At 42.2% G+C, this 27,215-nt stretch overlaps 1 long non-coding RNA gene across 2 annotated transcripts; it reads right to left on the bottom strand.

Moving 5' to 3' along the window:
- Positions 1-12,715: 12,715 nt before the first annotated feature.
- On the bottom strand, positions 12,716-23,086 carry LOC143820880 (uncharacterized). Of its 2 annotated transcripts, XR_013225580.1 has the most exons (4): positions 22,941-23,086; positions 21,937-22,030; positions 18,017-18,144; positions 12,716-13,185 (listed from the first exon to the last, which is right to left on the bottom strand). It is a non-coding gene; the product is annotated as an uncharacterized LOC143820880 (long non-coding RNA). The 2 variants fall into 2 exon arrangements; XR_013225579.1 differs by lacking the exon at positions 18,017-18,144.
- Between the last annotated feature and the right edge of the window lie 4,129 nt (positions 23,087-27,215).

A 27,215-nucleotide genomic window follows, 5' to 3' on the forward strand; every position in this document is an offset into this window, starting at 1 on the left:
CAGAAGATGGGCTTTGCAGCCTTCCTTTTGCAAGAAGCCCCTTCCCCACCCCCATCTTTAGGTGTTCCCCCTTCAGCCCTGCAGGAAAACCTGGTTTCAAGCTAAGATCCAAGAAGAATCCCAGAGGTTCACTTTTGTAAGGGGGGCCCAATAAATCTACATAAAGGAGCTGCAGAACACAACTTTTTATTGCAACCCAGTTCCAACTAAAATAGAAAATGAAAGCTGAGTAAAAGGAAGAAATTCAAGGGGTGGAGTTTCCTTGCACTCCTAATCGCTTTGCTATCCAGTTTACTACATTCATGCTCAGGCGCAAAGTGCAACAGGAGAAAAGGGGAGGGGAAGCTCTGGAGGCAGCATGTGTGTTTGATGGCCTCCTGCAGGCTGGCAAGGCAACCCGTCCCCAAAGAAACAGGCTCCTCCTGCAAGAAAACCCTTGAAGGGAATGCCAGAGCTCCCCCCCCCCCCAATCAGGAATAGCCACTGAAGGGCAAAGCTGAAGACAGTGCGGGGGGGGGGGGGATCTTGGAGCTGCTGGTGTCAACTGAGGCAGGAGGGCACCCTCTGAACTGCAGTGAGTAGCTGGCACATGTAGAAGGATTAATGGGAAAGATATGGATCTGGAATTACAGTCCTTAAAAAGAATGACAGTCCCTGAGTGTTCTCAAATTGATTTAAAAAATAGGTTTTTTTCCTTTTTTATGCTAAGGAAGTTTAGAATTCAGGACAATATTAGTAAATGTTTTCAGCAAAGTGAAGGTATCAGTTGCTTCCAGAGTTCCAAGCTATCCATGGGATAGAACAGCATCCGTTATGCTCTGCTAGGGCCCCACAAACCCTTAAACCAGGCCTGCCCCAGCCATCTGTCTCTAGGTCCAGAATAGACTAGAAATGTAGCCTTCAATCCAGTCTGCCTAGCTGGACTCATCTCCAAGTCCTGGCCAATCCAGAGAAACATAGCTGGTCAAAAGTGGCAAGGCCCCCAGGTAGCAGTGGGAGGTCCTGAGCCCACACAGCAGGTGATTGCCCCGTGCCCTCTTGCTCTTCCCACAACTAGGATGGCCAGCTTTGAAATGAGCCCCTGTAACAGCACCTTTATACCTGTTTCTCCACAGCAATGACCAGGTGATGTTAATGAACTTCATGCCGTTAACAAGCTTCTGCCCATTTCTGTACATTAAACTTCAGTTAAAGGGACATGTTGTTCCTGGACAGTTGGCAGCCTTAGGTGAAACAAGCACCTCCGATTTAGCACAGCAAGGTAAGGAAAGGTGTAGACATCAGGCCCCAGGAGAAATTGACCTGCCTGCTGTACCTGGGAGTTTTAAAATTTTGTATCTTTTAAAAGAATCTCCCCCCCCACACACACACGCACAAACGCTGCAAAATAACAACAATGAGGGAATCCACTTTAGCAAGTGAAAGTGGGTGGGAGATGAAGTTAACTGCCCCCCTTTCCCACACAGCTTGATCCAAATCACACATGCAATTCACCTTGTACTGATGAAGAACTGGGAGTTTTGCTCACATCTGTTTGTGCCGACTGTGAGGTCTGTGTCCCTTGTTTGCCCCAAGGCAATAAAACCGCCTGCATGAAAAGAAGTAAGTTGAGTGCAATATCCTACCTCCCCTTCACACACACACACACACACTCACACACTTCTCCCCCTTTCCTCCCCACCCCTATTGAATGCTGAGTGAAGTTTTGAGTCATTTCTCCAACCGAAATGTAAATGGCCTACTGCAGTCATTTGTTTCCCATTTAACACAGTCTTAAAACAAGCTCCTAGAGAACCTTGGTAAACATGCAGCTGTACCAATACTGACAATCATTTCATTCCACCACCAGATGAGTAATATGCGAGTTAAAGGATTATGCCTGTCTATCAAAATGCACTGCGCTGTAAAGCAGAACTGACTGCTTTTAGTCGCTGTTCTTTAAAAAATATTTTAATCGTATCTACATGCCAACTTCTTTAACGTGAAAAAACCTCTAAACAAATTCCGGTTACAATCTATCAAGAGACACGTCTGCTTAAGGAGGAAGCAATAGTCAGATAACCTTATTTGCAATTACGTTCCATTGAGGGCATGTTCTTATCATCCCTTATTATTAAATGTAAGGGTTCTTGACAAGAGATTCCTTCAGGAACTGAGACGTAGCACACATACAAAGCAGGAGGAGGAGGAAAGGGGCACTGTGAGGAAAGTAAAAAAAGGCTTTTTATATTTGTAAACCCCTTCTTTCTCAGTGGACAGACCTAACTCACGTTCCCCACAGCTCAGGGGAACAACATCTTTTTTAAAGGAGAGCTCAAACTGGCTTAGAACGGTGTGAGGAGGAAACCGCTTCCCATTTCCCCAGGGGAAAACTGTACAGGGTTGTTGTCCCAATGTTGCCGTTCCATCTGCAAAGATGCTCCACGTGGAGCAGCAAAATAAAAGAAGAACCTTTTTAGCAGTACAGTTTTTGTGCAGAAGATCCGTGGAGGACAAGGCGAAAGTCCTTCCTCCCCCAGCGGTACCTTCCAAACCCATTTGGACTCCCCCATTAAAAAAAAGAAAGTAATTCCACACATCAGGTCTTTAAAAATGTGTTGTTTGTGCCATCGTCTGCCACTGTACAGATATACCATGATAGCCTTCCATGGTAGAGGTGGCTCTGCCTAATATGGGAGCTGGAACAGCAATGGCTTCCGCTGTGGGGTGAATGTGCAAACCTGCTGAAACTTTAATCCATGCTATAGGGTCTTGAGATACCTGCTGAAAGTGAAAAAGGTAGCAGGAAATATTTCACAGGGACACATGCCAATTCTGGCTACCCTTCCCTGAGAATCATAGAATAATAGAGCTGGAAGGAACCTCATGGGTCATGTAGTCCACCCCATGCACTGTGCAGGACACTCACAACCCTATCGCTCATCCACTGTAACCTCCCACCCCCTTGAGCCTTCACAGAATCAGCCTCTCTGTCAGATGGCTATCCAGCCTCTGTTTTAAAATGTCCAAAGATGGAGAACCCACCATCTCCTGAGGAAGTCTGTTCCACCGAGAAACCACTCTAATTGTCAGGAACTTCTTCTGGATGCTTAGACAGAATTTCTTTTGCATTAATTTCATCCCATTGGTTCTGGTCCTTCCCTCCGGGGCAAGAGAAAACAACTCTGCTCCATCCTCTACATGGCAGCCTTTTAAATACTCGAAGAAGTCACTGATGCTTCCTGATGTTAATTTTGCATATCCTTACAAGTCCCACATGGCCAGAACTATGGCTATGTGTCCACCTGCACTACAAAATGGGCTTCTAAAAGGGCAGGAGATGGTTGCGCATCAGTCTTCAGAGTACCAGAGCTGCTGGATTTCAATATTTGAAAGGGAAAATCATCATTACAACATTCTGTTTAGATTATATTTATTTACATCAGGAGTCCCCAAACATTGTGAGCCTGTGGGCACACTGAAATTCTGACACAGTTTGGTGGGCATAGCCACAAAATGGATGCAACAAGAGGCCCAGACTGCCACAAAACAACTGTCACAGCTTAACTTCAGTGATTGGGCTATGGTGGCAGCCACTAACAAAACAACTTCTTAAAAATCTGCACAGCCAATCAAATCTCCATTAGTCAATTAGAAACCTTGGCGGGCAAAAGCCCTATGTGGGCCCACTTACATCCTAAAAACACTTGATGGGCACCAGAAAAGGTGTTGGTGGTGCCATTGCTTCCATGCATGTCATATTGGGGGGCCCTGATTTACATACTGAATAGCCACCACTGATCACCTACATCAGGGGTAGTCAACCTGTGGTCCTCCAGATGTCCATGGATTACAATTCTCATGAGCCCCTGCCACTGTTTGCTGGCAGGGGCTCATGGGAATTGTAGTCCATGAACATCTGGAGGACCACAGGTTGACTACCCCTGAGCTACAACACCAAAAGGTGGTGTCGATGCCCTGGTTTTCCTGGTCGGGACTTCTTGGTACTGCTTTTCATCCAGCCCTTACAAATACCCACTCAGCAAATGGATCTGAGTCGACCAAAAAAAAAAAAGAATAAAGTTTCTTCTTTGGTGGCCTCTGAGTAGATACGAAGCTTCTTTCAAGCTTGAAAAATGAGCCCTTGCCATGTTAACAACCTTTAGTGATGATTTATGGAAATCTCAGTTTACTTCCTCCCCTCAGTCATTACAGCATATTTCCCCCTAGTGAATTATTGCAGGGGCTGATTTATCTGCTTGGATGGAATTCAAGGGTCTTTATAATATCCAGCTTTGGTATGCAACGAATGTCTTCCAAAATATCACCATGCTGTTTAGTTATGATCCCTATCGCTCCTACAGGGGTTAAAAAAACTCTCTTGCTTATGTTGCATACATTAACATGTGCAGAAATCCAGCTGTTGGAAAGCATAGTTCCCCTCTCATTTGAACACTTAACACTGCTAATTAGATTTGGAAGAGATTACAGGGGCTGATGTAGAATACTGCTTAGAATGCTGGACCAAAGCGCTCTGAGTTCAAATCCCTGCTTGCATGAAACTTGCTGGGCTGCTCACATTCACCCGAACCTTCCTCACAGTGTTGTTGAAGGTTAACTGGGCTCACTGAGGACATAAATGTCTGAACAGAAAACCTGGACTCAACTCCCTGCTCCTATTACTGAGTGATCTCCAGAGAACAGCATGCAACCCAAATAAAAAGGGGTGGTCTTGTTTCTATGCGTCTGCATTTTTTAAAAATGGCTTACATGGCCCCTTTTCCACACATAAAGAATGAACGTTGGCAGACTTTACTAATTCTTGCTCTTAGTTCATATTCTTTGATTCTGAAAAGGGTTGCAATTTTATTTTTATTTTCTGAACAGAAAACACTTAGTGGGGCAGGGTTTCTCAAAGATTTTGAGCTCATGAACCCTTCTAAATTTATTTTAGGTTTGTTTGGACAACAGAGCAGTCCCATGTAGGGGAGCACACTTTATTCCTTGCCTTCTTCATGGCCCATTATGCACGGAGTGGAAAGTCTGCATTCGGGGTGGAATGGCAGCGGCTAAAATCACCAATTATGCACGCTGCAGGCGGCAACCGGGTGCAGAGTCAACTTATGCCACCGAAAAAGCCTCATTAGCGAGATGCGGAAGAAAGTGGAGTTTCCTGGGACCAGGGCGAAACCAGAAGTGGCTCCGGAGTAGCCCTGTGCATAATCGGATACTCTGGGTTTTGCCGCTGTTGTGTTCCATCCCGTGCATAATCGGTTTGCTTCACTTCTTCCTCCTCCTCGTTCTCCATGCCACCGTTTCAGCGGCCGTGCATAATAGGCCCATGTGCTGACTCTGCCTCCAATGCCAGAAGACATGCATATTGCTTGGATCCACATAAACTCTGAATGCACTTTGCATCCCAACATGTCAGTTTGAACTTCACCAGGCGTACAGACCCTAAACAGGCCGAATTAGCTGATATGGAAACACACGGATATGTGCAGTAGGGTTGCCGATCTCCAGGTGGTAGCTGGAGCTCTCCTGGGATTACAACTGAGCTCCAGGTGAGACAGATGAGTTCACTTGGAGAAAATGGGCACTTGCAGACTCCATGGCATTTACCCCAAACTCCACCATCCTCTGCCCTCAAAAAAGCCAGGTATTTTCCAACCCAGAACAGGCAATTCTAGTCCACATTAAAGGAAAGTGCTGCAGGTGACCACGCTCCACATTTCCTCATGCTTCTCACCATGTGAAAGGCTGGGATTTTATCCACATTCACATTGTCTTTGTAGCTCAGAAAAGTGTACAGTTCTCCAATCCTATAGCAATTCTGTTTGGCGGGGCAGGCATCTTGAGACGCTCAAATGTGGTTGAGAGAATCTTGCTACTACACAGAAGACTGCAATCTGGGATGACTCAGGTTGAGAGAATATTTTAATAGGGCATGACCTACTTAGGGTTGCCAGCTACGGGTTAGGAAATACCTAGAGATTTGGAAGGTAGAGCCTAGGGAGGGTGGGATTGGGGGGGGGACCTCAGTGGGGACTAATGCCCTAGAGCCCACCCTCCAAATCATCCTTTTCTCCAGGGGAACTGGTCTTGGCCATCTGGAAGTCTGTGGTAATAGTGGGAGATCTCTAGCCACCAGCTAGAGGTTGGCAACCCTAGACCTATTCCAAATGTGGGGGAGGGGCTTGACAGCTTTTCATTGCCCAGACCTTCTCTGTGGCCCTTTCCCCTCAAAAGGATCGAAGTTTAGAAAAGAGATAGGGAACTGGTTCTTAGAAGTTACTGAAAGGAAATACAAGTCCAAAGATCTCCAATAGTAGTTGATCCTGAGCCTTTGTGCTGGGAATTTGCTGGCCAGAAAAGGAGAAGACAGTCCCAGTGGTTGGGTATAATCATGGTAGCCACAGCATTGACAAAAGGACTTCCATTTGTAAAGTTTTTGTTGTTGTTGCTGTTGAAAGATTGTATTTGTTGGTTGGAGTCTATGTTGCTATCAACAAGTTACATCTTTTGTAAGTGAAAACAGACAGGCCTTTCCTGAACAGGGTGTCACTCCCAAACGGGGCAGATTTTTTTACTTTTCTTGTTAGACTAGATCAGTCAGTTAATATATTCTGGCCATGCAGATACTTCCTTTAAAAAGTAGCCTTTCTTTGATAATGTTGCTCTCAGATGACACTTTCTGACTGCTCCACTCTGCTGGGTTGGCATCCAGCAGTGAATCAGTCACTGACACTGGGTGAGCCAGTCTGCTAAAGGAAAAGTCTGGAGAAATCGGGTTCAATAATTTCACCAGTTCAAAAGCTTTGTAACCATGAAAGGATTCTGTTCAAAGCTTTGCAGTATCATAGAAACTGGTTGCCGCTAACACTTTTAACTCCAGAAGATGTGGCAGGTAATTTCACTGATAGAATGGAATTCTGCCCACAATGCAATCATGTTGCCACAAAGCTTCATTGATGCCAATGCACAGCTTGCTAAATTTCTACCACTGCAATTTTGGGCTAAGGAGATAGACCTGGTTTGCTTGTGCAATGTTCTTCAGACTTTTGCTTTTCACTCAGGCATGCAATAAACCATAACTATGGCGCAAATATATTTTCCCAACAGAGCATTTACTTACCGGCTTCATCTGTCATTGATCCTCCTCTGTTGGGAGCCAATGAATAAATAAAATTGCTGATTATGGGGAGAAAGCAATCTGGTGGACTTAGATGTCTCTGATAGTCCCCTATGGCATAGCTGTTAATTTGGTGCTGGCTCAGAAAGAAAGGCACACTCTTTTCTCCATAACACAGTATTCTCAAGGGAATCGAATGTGGAGGCTAAAGCACAAGCCCCAATAGCTGGGACCTTGCTAAATCTTATATCAAAGAGGCTATTTATGGCAAATATTTTATTAATTTGCATCATTATAGTCCACCTTTCCCACTTGGACTCAAGGCAGATAGACCATATGGAGTAATTAGTTGCATTAACATGCCTGAAAGAGTTGATTTGTTCCTCTCTATCTATGGATTCGGTCAAGCTTTCTCTTATCTCATAGCTTGGAATGAGAACAGGAGGTCATTTACCATTGTCAACAATCCTGTCCTTTGAATAGAGGTTTCATGTGTGGGAAAGGGCAGCCGAACTGTTCATGGTTGGGAGGTAAACGATGCCCCAAGGTAAATAACATCACAATAATCCTCTACTCAGGGGAGAGATTTTTTCCCCCTCCAGGCAGTTGGCACCCCTGTCACTTGACTTGACTAGTAAAAATACTGTCCTCACCTTCTCTTGTGCCTGTAACAATGCTTATGCTGAAACCAACACATGAGGTTTTTCACAGCATGGCGCAAGATGATGTTGAACGCACAGCTACAGGGAACAGTGAAAATCCCAAATAACATAGAGTGAAAATGGAAATTTATGAAAATTTGGCTCCAGCCTGCCCTGAATCTGACTAATAACCTAGCTTCTTTGAACGTTAATATATTCTCAGGTAAAAATGATTACACAGCCCTCTCTCCAAAACAAAGCACACCGCCTGTTCTGCTTTCTTGGCGAGAGAGGGACCGGGATGCAAAAGAAGGGAGATGCTGTAAGAAAGTTGAAGGAATGAAGAGAAGATGTTCCTGAGATTTGCTGTCTTGTTGTGTATTGCCACATACATTTGATCAACACAAAAAATATTAAGTTGCATTGCATTCCCACCCAAATCAACGTAAACTAAGTGAAAACAGATGCAGAACCACCATTCCCATCCGACCCACTTCTAAAAGTGGAAGTCAATTTCCCACATGTTATTCTTTTGGATGTGCTACTGGGTGATCTACGTCATGCTAGCCTTGGGAAAACTTGCGGTAACTTAGAAGGTGGACAGCTCATCAGAAAATGCTGAGGATCGGCAATGATTTGGGGCTAATTTCATGGATGTTTTCCAGGGTCCCCCCTCCCCGGTCTTCTGCTCTCCTCTGAACAAGGGAGCTTCTGAAATTTCCTATTTAACATCTTTCACATTGAATCAAGAATACACTAACCATACTCCCTGCAGCTGTTGTTGGTCAAATTGCTTCTCTGGAGGGACCAGCAGATGAGGCTGCCTTTTTGAGAAGGTCCAGGCAGAAGGTTTTAGCTCGCTGCCCTGCCCACACTCAAGCCCGAAACATGAGATGTCGTAGTCCCTCCCCCACCTACCACTTTGCACACAAACACACACACACACACACACAGACCGAGCCTTTAAATGAACCCAGATGGCTGGCATAAAGGGAGTAGGCATCCGGGAAAAGTGCCTCAGGGAGCTCTGGTTGCTGTCATCTTACTCCGCAGGCCAAGAGCCTTCTAGATGTCTGTGTTGTTTCTTAATCTGAGATCACTCCTGTTTGGGCTTTTCCCAATTTCCTTTTGGAAATGTCACACAGCCATCAGAAAGATCTTCCGAGATTGATTTGACTCAAATCAAACATTCCCCTTAAGTCCTAGGGTTGAATATTATTATCTTTAATAAAGAACACATCTATCCAGATCAGATCTCAATTGATTTACTGTACTGCCCCTCCCTCCCCTTCTTGAACCGGCTGATTGAGTTGTTTGATTCTTGTGTGAAATAAATTCATCAACTGTGAGTAATAAGGAATGTTGATTTAAAATTTAATGTATTGCAGGGTGACAACTAGTTCAAATGAGAGGATTTTTTAAAAAAAATCATAAAGATGTATTTCCCCCCCCCTCTTTTCATTTTTTCTGTAAAAATATGCAAACAATTACCTGGCTGCAGAGGATGTAATTACAAAGAGGTTCATCTCTAAAAGGTTATTATTGATTTGAAGAATTCTTTACTTTAATAGAAGACAGACTGAGGTATAATAAAGAAAAACTTTTCCTCATATGTATCTGACGGCCATGAGGAGAAATAGGTAAGAGGTAACTATTTAAACATAGCATGCCAAGCTTTTGTGTTTTGTTTAGTATTTGGAGGGTTAAGACTTACTTTTTGTTCTTTAGCAAGAATAGAAAAGTATCACCATACCTGTCATTTGAATGTACTCATTGCATAAAAGCAACTCTTGTCTTTAATTGGTAAATTGGGAAAATACTTTGGGTACCCCATGCAGTGTTTGGTTTATAATCAATACATCTATTTCTAAACATTGTCAGATCTGTGAATACTTAAATCTGGAAATTGGAGCCATGAACAGACAAAAAAAAGGGGGGGAAAGGTTTTTCCACAAACCTGAGGAAAGTCCTCCATTTAAGGAAAAATTTGAAATCGGGGGGGGGGGGAGGAAGTGTTGGGGCAGCATTTTTTGTTTATTTATTTGTTTGTTTATTATATTTGTATACTGCCCTCTCCTGAGTTTCAGGGCGGTTCACATGGAACATAAACAGTACATGGAACTTTGTTGTGTGTGTAAAATGCTGCCAAGTCACACCTAATGGATGGTGACCCCAGCAAGGGGCTTTCAGGGCAAGTGAGAAGCAGAGGTGGTTTGTCATTGCCTTCCTCTACCGTCTTGTTTGCTGGTCCCCTTCCAATTACCAATCCCACATAGCTTCTGAGATCTGACTTGATAGAGTTCTACTATGCTGCTGGCCCTCCCTGGGGGATGGGAATTAACCCTCAAACATTAGAAGCAGCACATGTTGCTTGCAGAAACAAATGCCCTCTGTGGGGGGGTTGCTAGACAACCACAACACTATTACCACTTGAAGCTGTGATTTCTGTCAGTAAAAGGAAGGGGGAGTTGGCAAGGTCCTTTCCAGAACTTTTTTGACCTTTGGAGAAGGTCCTGTTGGGGTCAGACCTGGCCGTAATCACCAGGAAACTTGCCACCCTGAGATGTCCATGATTCATACAGGCCTGGCTTCCTGCTGCTCAGGCTGCTGCTCCACCCCAAAGGCCAGTGTGATGTCATAGTTTGAGTTTCAGACTTGGGGGAATCCAGATCTGAATCCTTCTGCCAGGGGTTAATGAGATAAGCCCTTTTCAGATGTTCAGTGTTGACACAACAGCCAAAAACAAGTTGCATGATTTTCCTAATAAGTCCAATTACCATTTTATGAGAATCCTGATTACCATTTTGTGAGAATGAGGAAATAATGTACATGTTTCCCATGTGTGTATAATATGGGTGTGCACAAATGCATTTTCTCAAAAATCTAGGGTAACAATGGAAATGCCCCATTCATACAAAATGGCAACCTTGCATATTAACACAATTGAGTTTAGCACCTGCTCTTATTATATCTTGTTGGATGCAAAAAACAGACATTTGGCAAGGGTTAAGTTCCTTCAAAGAAGCCACCCAAAGCTGCCTTGATGGCAGAATTCTCTACTCACACTGACAACAGCTTTTGAAGGTTTCAGGAAGAGGTCTTTCACATCACCGGCTATGTGATCCTTTTGAACTGGAGATGCCTGGGTTTGAATCTTGGACCTTCTACATGCCAAGCAGATACTCTACCATTGTACCATGGACCCTCCCCTAGGAGACTGAATACTGGAACTGGAAAACTTCAGTCGTAGTTATTGTTGATTATACCTGATATTGTTGATTACACCTGGACAAATCTCAGCATCTCAGCTGTATTCTTCACTGGCACAAGTGGAATATAGGTGATCTATTTAACACGGCTGTTGTTATAATCATTATGAAGGACATTTCACACTATGCCCCAATGCACAAAACAAGAAGTGCAGCAAAAGGCTGCTTAGTGACCACCGCTGTGCTCATGGGCTCCTTCTCCTTCTTTCTGAACAGATAATCATCTGATCGTATGTCGGAGGAAAAAGAGCACTGCTTTTCAGACCTCCTCAATCAGTACCCTGATGATGTGCTCAGCAGAGCATACATGGTATAAAAACAGCACACGCTGACTTTGGTGCTAAATGCAGACGTGTCCACCCTAGTAGTACTAATTTGTAGTTGTAGGGGGAGATCTTTGTGCAGAAACTTGTTTTCAGGCTTTGCTTCCCATCGCTGGAGAGGGATGCTGCTAATAATTAACATGGATGGAAATTTTCAATCAATGGGATTTATTTGCATGTAGTCGTTACCACTGAGTGAAGCCATAATTGTGCGCACTAAGGTTGAGTGCACATATTCATTTGTTTCATATTCAGATCAGCAGCATTTCTTTTTCTGTTCCAGGTTTAAACCCACAAACCATGCTTTAAACACCCACATGGGTTTGGTGTATATTGTGAATAATTCCGATGGGCAAATGAACAAGAATGCACCCATCAGTGCATGCAGTATACGCATTATGGACTCATGATGGATGCAGCCACTGTGTTCAAAATGATGTCTTTCTGTTATGTGATCCTCCTTTTCAGCGTGGTCTGCTTCAGCACAGACAGATTCTTACATGGTATATTGTGGCACAGTTAGATGTAGGCACAGCTAATGAAATAATATTAGGGATGGGCACAAACCAGGAAAATGCAGTTGGGTTTGTGGTTCAGGGCCAAACCACAAACTGAGCCAGGAAGTTTGCAAACTGAACCGCTTTGTGGCCCTGCAAACCCCCTAGTCCCTTTCAACAGGGTTTGTAGAAAGTCCGAGATATAGCTGAGCATCAGGGAGCATCTTGCCGGTCATTCACTTTTGCACCTGTGATCATCTTGATTAGTGCCATCTTCAAATGAAGGCAGCATCCATATGACAGATCACAGTCCATTCATGCAGGAAAAGGGTGAGCAGCAAATCAGTGTACAATATAATGAAGTTTAACAGGTGCAAGGACCATTTCTGTATTGTGTTTCTATATAGTGTGATCCCAAGATATTGATTTATGTAATTTATAATCCACCTTTTCCACTGGGATTTACGACAGATTACATACAATACAATTAGTAAGATGGAACAATCAATATTCAAGAAAATAGGATTTGGTCTGTAGAACTGTAGCAAGGTGTGTTAACTTGACATGTTAATAGGATTTCTCAGAATGACAGTGGGAGAAATAAAAATGGCCATCAAGTTTATAGTGTGACATTACTGTAGTTTTCCCAGCTGTGACACGCCCCCTTATCCCTGCCTGCCCCCAGTTTTCCTCTGGGTGTCAAGTAATCCTATCCCCAGACCATGTCCAATGAGGTTTCTCCAGGTAAAAATCAAACCACAGTAATAAACAACAAACCCAAAGCGCTGGATATGTAGTAAATTAGGATTCAACCATACGAAGAACACATTAAGTCAAAATAAAAATAAGATTTATTACCAATCAAACACAGTATTCTTCTAGATTCCCTGATGGTGGTGGCCATGCCCAACAGGGGGATAATTTCGGGGACAGACCCCCATGGACATAGCTCTCAACCACTCATCATCCATATGTATCAACACCTCTTGCAGCCTGCTTGGGAGTGTACCAAAAGGGGTGTCCCTGGCCTGTCCGAACTAGATAACTCTGAAGACACACCATTTGTCCAACTGGCCCCTCTGATCCCTTGCAGGGGGACTGTTGTTCCTAATGAATACTCTGCCACCTGGTTGCAGACCTGGATGTTCCTGAGACCTTTGATCAATGTGCTGTTTTTGCTGTTGTCCCATCACTTCTTTCTTCTTTCACACCTCACTGTTGTCGTGTTTGGTGAGTAAATTTTCAGCAATGGGCAGGGCAGAATGTATTCATCTGTGCTGGAGACCCACTCTAATGGAGTGCGACAGCAGGCCAGTCATGCCTTCGATATGAACGGTGCACAGCCTGGGAACAAGCACAAATTATGATTTAAAAATTGTTTCCCCTCCACTCACTTTGACTCTTCGGTTTTGAACAAAAGGACGAGCGTAAGAAGAAGAAAAACTACAGTGCAAAAGAAGAAAGAGGACTTAAGTCCTTCTCTAAATGAAACTGTTTCACATACACTCCCCCTCCCCCCGCCCCACATTTATCCATTCAAGTGGCATATGAGAAAAATGGCTTGTGGGTCCTGACTGGTGCCATGGGGATGAGAGGATGCACATGGCCTGCAGATCTTCACTAAGGGCTCCTTTGTTCTTCCAACTCCCGGGGGCACATGTTCCATGTGAGGCAATGACAGCTATTGTTATCGGACAGGCAGATCAGTATCAGTGTCAATCGCTCCTCTTAAAAAAAAAAAACATTATTTCTCATGATGGTTCCTTTTTAGAAAATCCAGTTTTCAAAGCCAAGGGAGGAAGGAAAGAAGGTGTGCATGAGTGGGTGGTGCATAGGCAAAATGACATATAACATGTTCTGGAGACCCAGGCATTCAACAGTGACGTTCTGACAATTAGTCCAGAGAGGGTTTAACACCAATATGTTTAAAGCTCAAAGAAGCACTTTGCTCTCTTTGCAAGTGCCTTTCGACAACAGAGGCTAGAAAAATAGCCCAATCTAGTCATAGACTATAAAATAAAGGAGAGGACGGAGGAAAAAGCGAGCTAATACGTTTCTTCCTTCCTTTCTAACTCAGTTTCACATGTGACTTTGGCTGAGCCAATAGGTTACAAGAATCTGATACAGCAGTTTCCAAGATATGCTCCTCAGCCTAGACCACTGGGGTAAACCATGTCATTCCTGATTTTGCCAACTCTGCTGATTTAATGCAGGCCCTGGTCTTGAAATTCACACCAGTTCTTTGTCCACTGGAGTCGTGTAGATAACAAGCTCATTGCATACTTCCTCTTGTACTCCCTTCTCCCCCTGGTCGACCTGCTTTTCCTCAGTTTTAAAATCATTTGCCAGGTCAAAATAAACTTTTCAGAACCTCAATGTGAAAAATGTACCTAACAATTCCATCCTTGTAAGTTGGAATTTGGAAGAGAAAGAGCAGCGGCACCTAATTAAATTATATCATAAGCAGCTTAACTTGTGGTTTCACCTTGGGTTCCATTCCCCTTATTTTCGTGTGCCTTTCAATAGCTGGAAGTGAGTTATTAGGTATGCAAATTAATTAGCCCTAAGCAGAGATGAAAAAACAGAGGCTGTTGGGACTGTGCGAAGCACAGTGTCATTCAAGGTTCAGTTTTTGTAAGACCCAGTCCAGGAATGGTTTGGCTTCACATCTCATTTTATTCAAGCCCATCAAAGTTTTCAGAAACACCAGTCAATATTTCTGGGTTTGGCCTGTCACTGTGAAGGAGTAAGAAAAATGAAAGCTTTGTGAAGTCCTGCAAATCCTCATCTGTCAGATTGTAGTTTGCTAAATCAAAAGAGGGGTTAGCTAAGATCTGAGTATGCTTTGAATAACCAAATCTAAACTTGGCCTTAAATCATTAAGACGGTATCTGCTACCTTCATTTTCATGTGTCTTTTGAGCAGCTGGAACTGAGTTATTAATGTGAAAATGGCTCTGCCATTTTGCTAAACCAGCCATTTTTAGCAACCAACAATATTTTTCAACATAGGAAAAAGAGGGAGGAAGCCATAGAGGGAAAATATGCCTAAAGACTTACAGAGCTAACGTTACTAGAAGAAATACTCATACGATTCCCATTTGATAAATGGATATTTTGTTCTATATGTACACTTCCAAAATAGGCTTTCGAGACAGATTGTGCAAAAAGATCGAGACAGATTATTTAAAATAAAAATAAATCAATAATCATAATCAAAACACCCAAGTAAAACATCAGTTGCCAGCAGCAAAACACAAAACAATTTAAACATTGTCAACATTTGCTGGCAGGGTCTCATGGGAATTGTAGTTCATGAACATCTGGAGGACCACAGGTTGACTACCCCGGTTTTAGAAGATGGACTGGCTTTGCATTTTTGTTCTGTTTTGCCCCCTTCCTCCGGTTGCCAGCCAATGTCTGGCAACAGTCTCCTCAAGGAACAGCATGAAGTGCAACGTAGCATTCATTCTGCACGAGGCTTTTGTGTGAACAAAAGTTCTGCTTCTGGAAATAGGAGGAAGCATAGGATCCAACCCATTCACTGGAGTTTACCACCAGGGCTGCTGACTGCCCCATGACACCCCAGATAAAGATTCCCTCTCTCCCTTACACCAACCTGATTCAACTCAAACATCATCTGAAAACAAATCATATGACTGGCGGTTCTAGGTGAGGCCCCAGAATTTTGTCTCCCCATCTTGGACAGCCCTGTTTTTGGACTCCTACTATAATGAAAACTGGCAGGATCACTGTCTACTTGGCATGCAAATGGAAATTTTATATGGTTCTATATATATAATACCACATAAACTCAGCTATTTATAATACTGTATAAACTCAGCTAAACATAATACCAAAAGCAAGCATCAAGGAAGTAGTTGTTTAGATTTGTATATCCAGTTAGTTTTCTCTGATCCCTTATGGGAGTTCTGTAAAGTATTTGCAGTTGCTAATGTGTCAGGGTCTCGCGTGCCCTGTCAAGGAGATCTGAGCCAGCATACCACACATAAAATTGTTATAGGATCACTGGTTTGAGAAGCGTCTTTCTAGATATATTGAAAATGTAGAATAAAGTCCAGCTAGAATAAAATATAGACATTTAAGCACTCACCTGATGCAGCATAACAGGATGTATTTAAACACCAAATAAGCTTCAAAAAGAAATATCACAGGGAGATTTGTATAGATCAATGTTAGTCACGCTATAGTAGCTGCTTAATTACAAAGGCACTTTAAGAACAGAATGGATAGGGAGACTGTGGAAATGCAAGTTATTACAACAGAACAACAGAATCCCCAGGACTTAACAAGGACATTGGTTTCTTAAATCACTATATATGCTAACCTGCATTCTTAACAAGCCTCCAGGAGAGCCTACTGCCCTCTGTATTTTAATTTATCTCTTATTTTGAATAATTGATTTCTTAACCTCACTACATACATAAACAAGTAGATTGTAATGTAACTATAACTGGCATAATGCTATTTAGTTTGAAATAGTGTGTGTGTGTGTGCATGCTGTATGTATGTATATATATGTGTGTATATATATATATATATATACACACACACATATATACACACACACACACACAGAGAGAGAGAGAGAGAGAGAGAGAGAGAGAGAGAGAGAGAGAGAGAGAGAGAGAGAGAGAGAGAGAGAGAGAGAGAGAGGGGTCAGGCAGTGAGTAGAAGGGCAAGATTTCAGCTAACTGCTGTCAGCAATTGACTATTTGCCCATTATTCTCTTTATGTAGATATTTGCATTTTTTTTAAACCTGGACAATTTCATTGTGCTGTATGTCAGTCATTCTTTATTGGACAAGCCAATAGTCATAGCAGTTTAAAACATATGAAGCATCTATTTGCAGCTAGGAGTACAAATGTACAAACATAAGTGTTGAAGCCAAAAGTATCCCTCATCTCATGGAAGAATCTTCTGCTCCCAGAAGACATCTTTTGCTCCTGAAAGCACTTTTTCCATGAGCAGAAGTTTCCTCCCTGAGTGGAAAACACCTTTGGATCTAACTCATAAAACCCTGAATGAATATAAGTGATCCAACCTTCGCAGCTGCATAAGCAAAATGAGTTATATCTACATTTCCCCTCCAAAAGCACTGTAATCATCTCTAAAACAGGTGAAAAGGATGGAAGCTCAATTAAAATGAAAGGATTGAAATATTTAAAATATGAATGCCCAGCTGTCAAGTATCCCCTTATGAAATTTGTATTCTGCCTCTCTGGAAAACTTGCCTGAGGCAGGTTACAAAATAACACAATAAAACATAATGCAATAAAAAACAAAACATAATAAATTAAAATCCATCCCCAACCCCGTAATTGAACAGTTTTAAATTAATGTATTAATTTTCGGACTAAAGCACACAACACAATAATTTTTTAAGATCAGATCAACTTCTTAATTAAAAGCCTGGGTAAAGAAAACTGTTTTGGATTGGCACCCAAAATAAAGTAATATAGGTACCTGGCAAAGCCCCAAGAGGAAGAGCAGTCCACAGACAAGGCACCACTACAGAAAAAGCCCAATTTCTGGTTGCCACCTAATTTACCTGTGAGGGCAACAGCTCAGAGAATAGTACTAGTAAAGCAGATCTTAACTAGTGGGCTGGAAAAAATGGGAGGAGGTGGTCAACCAGGAGCCATTTAAGCTTTCCAGACTCTCCATGCAAACTATGTCTGGTATTAATTGTATGCTCCTTACACTGGGGACAAAGGATAGATTATTCAGCTACAAGGAATGTATTGTGTTATATTTATTTAAAACATTTTAATGCCACCATCATATCGCTACTTGCTAAAACTACCCCCTTTCTTCCAGCTGATTAAGATCGCTACTTGCTAAAACTATCCCCTTTCTTCCAGCTGATTAAGATGGCTGCTGATGACCCATTCTTGGCCCAAGAATGCACATAAGAATGCTGGCAGCTAGCAATGAGATTAGCAATAGCCAAATCAGCCACAATGAAAGGTTATAGAACAAAGGTTAATAAGGAATGCTGCAGTGGCAAAAATTCTGGGGGCTAGATTACAGTGGGCAAAATTTCAGGTGTTGATTCTTCCCAATTGGGATACAAAGTGACAACATAGTCCTCCCCGCCTCCATTTTTATGAGGTATTTATTTAATTAATTACTTTGAATATTTATATTTCACCTCTTCAGAGTCCTGCTTGACTGGTCAGACTGGCCAAATGTTATTCAGGGAGCTTTAATAGCAGAGTGGGGGCTTCTGGATCCTAGTCATACATTCTAACCATTACATGTAGGAACATAAAGGTTGAGCTGCAAAAATAATTTTTAAAATTTTCAGATATTTCTTACATAAAGTGCAGTAGTTCAGCATTTTTAAACATAGTCATCATAATTTAAAAAACATCACGTTTCTAACTACACATGGAATAGGCTAACCTAGAATGGACCAAATGCGTTTTGACCCCAAGGGGTCTTCCTCAGTGGTCAAATAATTATGAGAAATGCGCTCATGTATAAAATCAAAGGGCTTGCTGAGTGCATTTTGCATAATAATGTTGAGGCTCAACCTTTGGGTTCTGAATTTTTCTGGTTAGGTTGGGTTTTGGTTTCCCTTTTTGGTTTTGCATTCTAACCACTATGCCGTGTTGGCTCATTTTTCACCTATGGGAAAAGAGGCCACTAATGTTGTCGAATGATAAACCTATATAAGCTTTTTTCAGTCACCACGGTCATATGTACTGGAACTGCATGTACAGGGACAGCATACTACATGTAGCCCTTTTGATGACTGAAAAATGCTTTGAAAAACCATCACTGAAGATTATGAGGCCAACTGATATATTCCAAAAATGACTTCTTATGCCTAATATATGATGATCACACATGTAATTATTGTCCTCTGGGCTAGCAAGGGAAAACCGCTTTATGCTGTCAGCATTTCTGAAATCCAAGGACACATGGATCAAAACTCATGTGACCATCTATATATGTGCTAACACAGAAGTGTCTTCTGTGTAGGAATTTGGTAACATGTTGAAACAGCTCTTAGATTTATGGCAAGCTTTGAAAACATTCCCAGTTAAGCTTTAAAGGAGGAGGAATAAGTGTGTTCAATCTTTGTCGCCCATGTTCAAATGAATCACTCTGTCCTTTGCCTCAGGGAATTGACCATGACAAGAAATGAATGAAGTAATCAGAAGAGGCATTTGAAGAGAGGGAAACATGCTGCCTATTAGGGAGGACTGAATGAATTGTTTTGGAAAGTATCAGAAGATGGAAGTAAACTAAATGGAACCAGTTCAGTCAATGAGTGGCCATATTCTTTTACTTCTCACCATTGGATTATGTTGTGGCTTCTCATGTTTTTATCTTGTTGGGGTTTATTTTTATGCTTTAACCCGCCATGAGACATTTTTTCCCAATAGTGGCAGGTAATAAATTGAATAAATAAAATAATTAATTAAAAATAAATGAACATTTTTTTAACAATGTATTAAAAATTAATTAACTCCCACCCATTCTGGAAACCCTTCCAGGGCCGGCAAGAAACCCCAGGGTTTCACAAAGCCCTGGTTTATATCTTCAGATTAAGGGAATCACAACATGGCACCACAATATACAAACATTTTTATGGCTAGATTCAGCTCCAGTAGCATCAACAAGATTTTCGCTGAAAGCTTTCAAGAGTCAAAGTGCCCATCGTCAGATACTGGAGCTCAAACTCTTGAAAGCTTATCCCTTGGAAGTGTTGTATAAGGACAGTTTTGACTCTCCAAAGCTTACACCTCAGAAATCTTGTTGGTCTCTAAGGTGCTACAGGACTTGAATTTAGCTGTTTGACTGTAGACCAACAGGGTTGCATAGGAATGGATTTGAATTTAGCTGTTTGACTGCAGTCCAATAGTGCTGCCATCTGGTACAATTTTTATAGCTGACTTGCAGTGCAGTCCTAAGCAGAGCTACACCCTTCTGAGTCCATTAACTTCAAACTCTGCAGTATTAAAGCAATGCTTTCTCAGCTCCTGCCCATTAATACCTGTCCTAATCTTAAAATTCACTGATCATTCGAGAAATGCCAGTACTTTTCTGGATTGAGGTCATATTGGTGTAGTGGTTAAGAGTGGTGGCTTCTAATCCGGTGTGCCAGACATGATTCTCCACTCCTCCTCATGCAGCCAGCCGGATGACCTTGGGCTAGTTACAGTCCTGTCAGAGCTCTCTCCGCCCCACCTATCTCCACCAGGCATTTGGTTCACCTCTTGAACCTCCCACCCATGGCACCTACTACAATTCTGCCCAACCCACTGGGCTATCAGTATGCGTAAATATAATTTAATGTTCTCCAGATTATCTATTGTTCTATGTTGCTTGTTGTTATCACTTTATTACTGTTAAACTAAGTCATCTGTATCATTTCTGTTTTATGTGAACTATCCTGAGCCTTCAGGGAGGGCAGTATATAAATATAATAAATAAATAAATACCTCACAGGGTATCTGTTGTGAGGAGAGGAAGGGTAGGTGATTGAAAGCTAGTTTGAGACTCCTTTAGGCAGTGAAAAGTAGGGTATAAAAGCCAATTCTTCTATTAATAATCAACCCCTATGATTGCCTATTATATTATTATAATTATAATTATAATTATAATTATAATTATAATTATAATTATAATTATAATTATAATTATTATTATAATTATAATTATAATTATAATTATAATTATAATTATAATTATAATTATTATTATTATTATTATTATTATTATTATTATTATTATTCTAATGTGTGTTGAACTTCTGGTGGGTCAGTTTTCAGATCATCAAGTCCTAATATTCAAATGTAAAAGTTTTTTTCTGCAACTTGTCATCCTTGCTTCTCTTGATTCCATTTTACTGTGGCTTTTAAAATTGCTTGTAACTATTAAACTATTAGCTATAAACACAAAATTACTCCAGTAGTCATAATGTTTCATCATCGTCATCTTAAAGTGCTTTAAATCAATGACAACTTTTCATTTTAGCATTAGAATTCTGTTTTTTGAAAACACACACACACACAGCCACTTTTATAACAGCAATCAGATTCTAAAAGCACAGGGCTGCCTCTTATAAGGGTCCACACAGTCCATATTTAGGGAAGTAACAGTACAATCCTAAACAGATATATATTCTCTGAAATCCAGTGAAATTAATGGTCTTTGAAGAGTGTAACGCTATTTAGGACTGGCACTGCCGTTACCAAGAAGCCAGAGCAACATTCAGAAACACAAGGAACTGAGAAATCATTATAGTTTGGGGCTGTTTCCTTTTCAAGTTTGTTTAAAGGCTAAAAATAGATCCCTTCCTGCTAGGTGCTAAAAGCAGAATGTAAAAGGCTTCACTGTTCCATGGTGTACACATTAATCTATAAACTGGTCACAGGTTGTTTAGGTTCCTGTGCTATCATCAGGCCAGTGTGCTAGAGCGGGTTGGAGTGCCAGGCTAAGATCTGGAAGAACGAGGTGTGAATCCCTGCTCTGCCAAGGAGACCTCTGGGTGACCCCAGGCCAGTCATGCCTAACTTATCCCGTAGGGTTGTTGTTGTAGTGAGGATAAAATAGACATGGGCTGGGTTGCCAGTCTCCAGGTGGTCAAAATGGGAAAGTTGAAGGATGAAGACCTACCATTCCAAGACAAAGCAACTGTTCCCAGGAGTGGTTTAAAGACTCATAGGGCCCATAGCACCAGAGCCAGTTTAAGAATTCGTGGGGCCCTAGCAGAGTGCAGTTGCAGTGGGAGCAGCCAGACTTGGGGGCAGAGGGGATCCCCCAGTGGAAAGGGGTGCCACTCCTAATATCCTTAAAGAGGGAAAAGGGGGGAGGAGAGAGGCTATGGCCCCAATCCATGGGGAGAAGGCACCACATGGGGCCCCTGGAAGTGTGGGGTCTGTAGCACGTGCTACATGTGCTGTAGGATAAACCAGCCCTGCATTCCTTTTCTTCACTCTCCGGGAATTACAAATCTCAAGACCACAGAAATACATTCCTATGGAGGAAAAGCCTGCTTCGAATGATGGACATTATGGCAGCATACTCCACTGAGGTCCTTCACTACCCAAATTTCACCTTCCATAGACTCCACCTCCAAACCTCCAGGACTTTTCCAATGCAGAGTTGGCAGCTCTAGAAATGGAGGAACATTGTAAGTCTCTGTGGACCCCTACCAGGGAGAAAAGACAGGATATAAAAATATGAGCAAACAAAAAAGGCCATGTTTACTATTGCCAGTAGTAAGTGACTTCAGATGGCTATCAATATACGAATACAGAATACAGACTGTATTCACTCAATATACATTTCAGATCCAAGGTCTTTTCAGGTGACCGTGAGTGTCCAGCAATTAAAAAATAATATTTCCATAATCAGAACAGAATGTTGACATTCTGTGAGTTTGATTTAGATTTGTGAGGGCATTTAAAGAGAAGACTTGGACATTAAATATCTCACAGCACATTGATCTGTGAGTCAGTTTTTACTGAATGCTCCCCCTCCACCAGCCCAGCTACAGAGTCTTTCCTGAAGGCAGACAGACTCTTCTGTCACAGTAATGGAGCCATTAAATGTCAATACACACAAGAATGAGAGTCAATTAGTATTTAAATCACATACAGTAACTCACTTGTCCAATGTAAATGAAATGCAGCTACAGTCTGAGACAATTTAAAATGTCACCTTAAAAGACTGTTTTGAAGACTGACATTTTATGGAGTTACTTCTGTCTCTTTCCCTAAGTAGGTACAAATAACAGGTGGATTTCATGGTGGTCTTGGAAATGGTATTTCTGAGCATGTAGTCGAGCCTCAAAGTGGAAGTACAACATTCCATTGCCTCTCTCCAGTAGGCCAGCATAAGGTAAAGGTAAAGGTTTCCCCTGTGCAAGCACCGAGTCATGTCTGACCCTTGGGGGTGACGCCCTCCAGCATTTTCTTCGCAGACTCAATATGGGGTGGCTTGCCAGTGCCTTCCCCAGTCATTACCATTTACCCCCCAGCAAGCTGGGTACTCATTTTACCGACCTCGGAAGGCCAGCATAAGATTTGTTAAATGTTCAAGTTTAGAATTACCCCTACCTTCTTTACTTTTCTGCTTCTTGGTTGAAATTTCCTCAATTCAAAAGAGTATAGTGTGAAAAGAGATTATGGCTTGATGATGTTGTAGGAACAGCACAAAAAGCTTCTTCTTTGTTGAACTAGGAAAACTACAAAATTGCCTGGAGAATTCAAATGTTAATTGCAAAAGCAAACAATTAAACCTCACTAAACTATTTCCATCTTGTATTCCTGTATCTTTCATGAAAATAGCAAACTGGCTACTGCAGAAAAACTTCATCTCTCATTGATTCTCAGTACTGCAAAACCGCTGTAAAACCTGCCATAAAGCACATTGAGGGAAGTTGTGGTAAGATACAAGGGGTTTCCTTCTCAAGAGTCTAGCCCCTGCTGATTAGAAAATGACATCAGTATCTTGCGCTTCTTCCTTAAGCACCAATCTACATTTCTAGCCTCATAACAAACTTGCAAGGCAAGTGATTATTATCCCATTGTTAGCTGAATGTGAATTTCTCATGTCTCAGTCCACTGGTCTAGCTATTATGATGTGCCAGCTCTCTGTACAGGAAATCTAGTGGAATCCAGAAAACAGAGCATTAAACAAGGAATTCTTATTGTAGTCCTAGACACTCTGCCTGTCTGATTCAGTATCCCATCTTTATAATGGTGGCAATAGAAATTAGCCCAAAGTTTTGGCTCAGAAGACAAAGACATTAACGATTGACAGAATCATATTGCCACAGATGGTAATCCCTGATCTGGATAGCCTGGGCTACCCCAGTCTTGTCAAATTGCAGCAGCAAAGCAGGAGGTCCGGCCTGGCTAGCATGAAGGAAGTCCAAAACTGCTGTGCAGAGATGGGCAATAAGAAAGCCAGCTTTGTTTGTCTCTTCCTTAGAAACCCGAGGGTTTCCATCCTGTCACCATAAGGCGACTGTGACTTGTGGCACTTTCCATCACCACAGAGAGCAAGATGATTCTCAGTGGACACTAATGGGCTTGGGGGCAGCTCTTCTTTAGAAGCTGCTTAAGATGCAACTTCCAGATACCCACCTGTCCTAGTGGAAAGACTGAGCAAATTGTTCTTGCCAAGCCATGCACCTGTCCAACAGAAAGGAAGAAAAGTCCTACAGTAGTTTTGGGAAGTGGCTTATGGGAGTGGGACAAAATGAAAAACAGAGTTTATGTGATGGGAGAGGAGGTACACTGAACTAGTTTGACTCTAACCAGAGTTGCATGGGATTTGCTCCAATATCCCTGTAGTTCTTGTTTGGGGCTCACATTTGTCAAGAGCATATTATAACAGGGACCCCTTCAGCCTTCAGCTCTCTGTCCTCCCAAGGAAAGTGACCCACAAAACCATCATGTAGTTCTCACCAAGGGAAGAAAGCAAAACTTTGATCAGATCTGCAGTGCTTTTATATGTGTAAACTGACTGAGCTCCTCTTACAGCGTTTCTCCATCCACTCCTGTGCTCAGGGCAGATGTGCTCTTGTATCCTTTTACAACTAAGTCGAATTCTCATTAGTGAGGGGATCATCCTGGTAATTCAAAATGATGGACACAGCCTCACTTGGGTCAGCCACCGGTTCCCACTCCAAACTTGCAAATTATGCAGGTTTAAGAGTGTATGGATTTCATCCAAAGTGTTCTTGTGTGCTGTGTAACATTCCTTGGTGACCACTGTCAGAAGCAACAAAGGCAAAATAAGAAAAACAAAACAAAAAACCTGAAATCATTTGGTTTTGTGCATGAAGCCAACTGTCAAGAAGAATAGAGCACAAATGACACAGAGGTTGGCAGACTGAAGTCAACCCCCCCCCCCAGTTGTTTAGACCTGATTCCTGCTCTCCCACATAATTTAAATCCAAGGATGTGAAAATGCCACTTGGCCATCTTTTGTGAGAGCATGTCAAGAAAGCGATTAGTACTGACTGTGAGGCTGTGTTGTGATGTTTGTTCTGTCTTAGCTCCTCAGCTGTTGTTGTCTTTTTTTTTAAGGAGCACTTTTCAATGTGGAGTGTTTTAAATAAAACACATTCATTGTTGTCAACATCCACAGAAGGCAAATTGGCAATTTTTTTTTCATTCTATTAAAATCCTTGCACCTGCTCCAGTTTAATGTCTTTGGTGCATTTTAACATGTGCCTGGCGAATGCATCTGCTTAACACAGCTAGCCTGCTTCACCCCTGGCAGAATTTGTTTATAAGCCCACAGAAGACCTGAAGGAGGCAAACTGCATTATGTTGCATGCTAATTATATTTTGCTTTAGAAAAACATTTATTAAAGATGCAGCCCGACCACCATACATTCCTAAATTTTATTTGCTTCAACTCCTGGGCTTCTCCCGAGCTTCTGGCATTTCTACATCTCATCCTTTATGCTACTGACACTGGAGCAAAATTAACTCGAGCCCATGTAACACTTGCAAGATACATAAAAGACATTTAAAATTGTTGTCTGAGAACAATGATGCCATTTTAACATTTGTCCTTTGCTGAAATTTCCCATGAACTTTGGAGGTGACTTTGGAAGATGTAGTTTTATCTTAATGGGCTATTGGTGGACATTTTGCCATCTTAAAGGACTGCACCCTACCCAAGGTCAGCCCTGAACAAAAGGGCCACTAGTGGAGGGTCATTTTGAGCAGTATCTCTCCTTTGTCGAATTTTTAAATACCTTATTTTTATACTGCATTTATATGATCTGTTTATACAAGATGGATGCACTATTTGCCTGCATGATTTATTGTTGACATACAAAATGGTACATTTGTAAACTAGAAGCTGTATTTATTCCTGTCATATATCAGCAAATACAATAAGTTTATTCCCTGTAAGCTTATGGCAGTATTTTGAATGTTAAGAATAAATGAAATGTAAAGACCTGAAACTGTGCACTAACATACTGGTGGAGCAACATAAAATAGAAATGCAGTAGGTGACGGGATGTCAAAGCCAGCCAGCCATGACGGTAGGGTTGCCAGCCTCTGTGTGGGGCCTGGAGTTCTCCTGGAATAACATCTTCAGACCGCACAGGTTATTTCTGCTGGAGGAAACAGCATTTTTGGAGGGTGGACTCCATTGCTTTATCAGCTCCCTCCCCAGCTTCTGCTCTCCCAGACTCCACCCCCAAATCTCCAAGAATTTCCCAACGCAACCTTGCAAGTTGGCCACAAGCATGGATGGCTTTAAAGGGAGTTAGGCAGATTCATGGACAAAGGTTACCACGGTGGTTAATGGGAACATCCATATTCAGAGGCAGTAAACCTCACAGTATTAGGTGGCAGCAACAGGGGGAGGCCTTGGACTCTAGGCCCTGTTTGTTGGCCCTCCAGGTTAACTGGTTGGCTACTGTGTGAAACAGGCTGCTGGACTACATTGACCAGTGGTGTGATCAAATAGGGGTCTTTTTATATTCCAACCCAACCTTTCACAACTTTTTTCCCATTGAGAAACCCTTGAAACAGTATCCAGGCTTCAAGAGACTGTAGAAGGGGCATGATTGTGCAGAATATGGTTGGGAAGCATAGCTTTGTACATGCCCACCTGAGACCTTTCCCCTTCTCACTCCCTCCAGGCCCATCATTGGCCATTTGGGGGTGGGGCAGATCAGCATGGCCATATATAGTCATGTCACCTGTGAAATGTTTAGCAAATTAAAAATATATATATTAAAATTAATTAAGAAGAAGAAGAAGAAGAGTTGGTTCTTATATGCCGCTTTTCCCTACCCAAAGGAGGCTCAAAGCGGCTTACAGTCGCCTTCCCATTCCTCTCCCCACAACAGACACCCTGTGGGGTGGGTGAGGCTGAGAGAGCACTGATATCACTGCCCGGTCAGAACAGTTTTATCAGTGCCGTGGCGAGCCCAAGGTCACCCAGCTGGCAGCATGTGGGGGAGCGCAGAATCGAACCTGGCATGCCAGATTACAAGTCCGCACTCCTAACCACTACACCAAACTGGCTCTCCCACCCATTTGGAAAACCCTTCCAGGGCCATTAAGAAACCCCAGGATTTTACAAAACCCTGTTTAATAAAGCTTGTTCTAATGACTAGAGCTTCCTTCTGTCAGTGCTGCTGGCGGTTGCCATTAATCCAAGCTCCAAGGTCCTCAAGACTCTGGGTGAAGACTTGAAGGAATTAAAAAAGGTCTGACTCCTCCAATCAGTTGGCAGGTGATTGCCATTGCTCTGGCTTTTCGGGATCACAAAAGCAGGAAGATTTCATGCATAAAACTCAGGATCCAGGCCACAATGTATTTAGCACCTAGCTTCTGTATTCTTGAGAGCAG

Source organism: Paroedura picta, chromosome 11 (genome assembly GCF_049243985.1).
Source record: "Paroedura picta isolate Pp20150507F chromosome 11, Ppicta_v3.0, whole genome shotgun sequence".
Classification (NCBI taxonomy): domain Eukaryota; kingdom Metazoa; phylum Chordata; class Lepidosauria; order Squamata; family Gekkonidae; genus Paroedura; species Paroedura picta.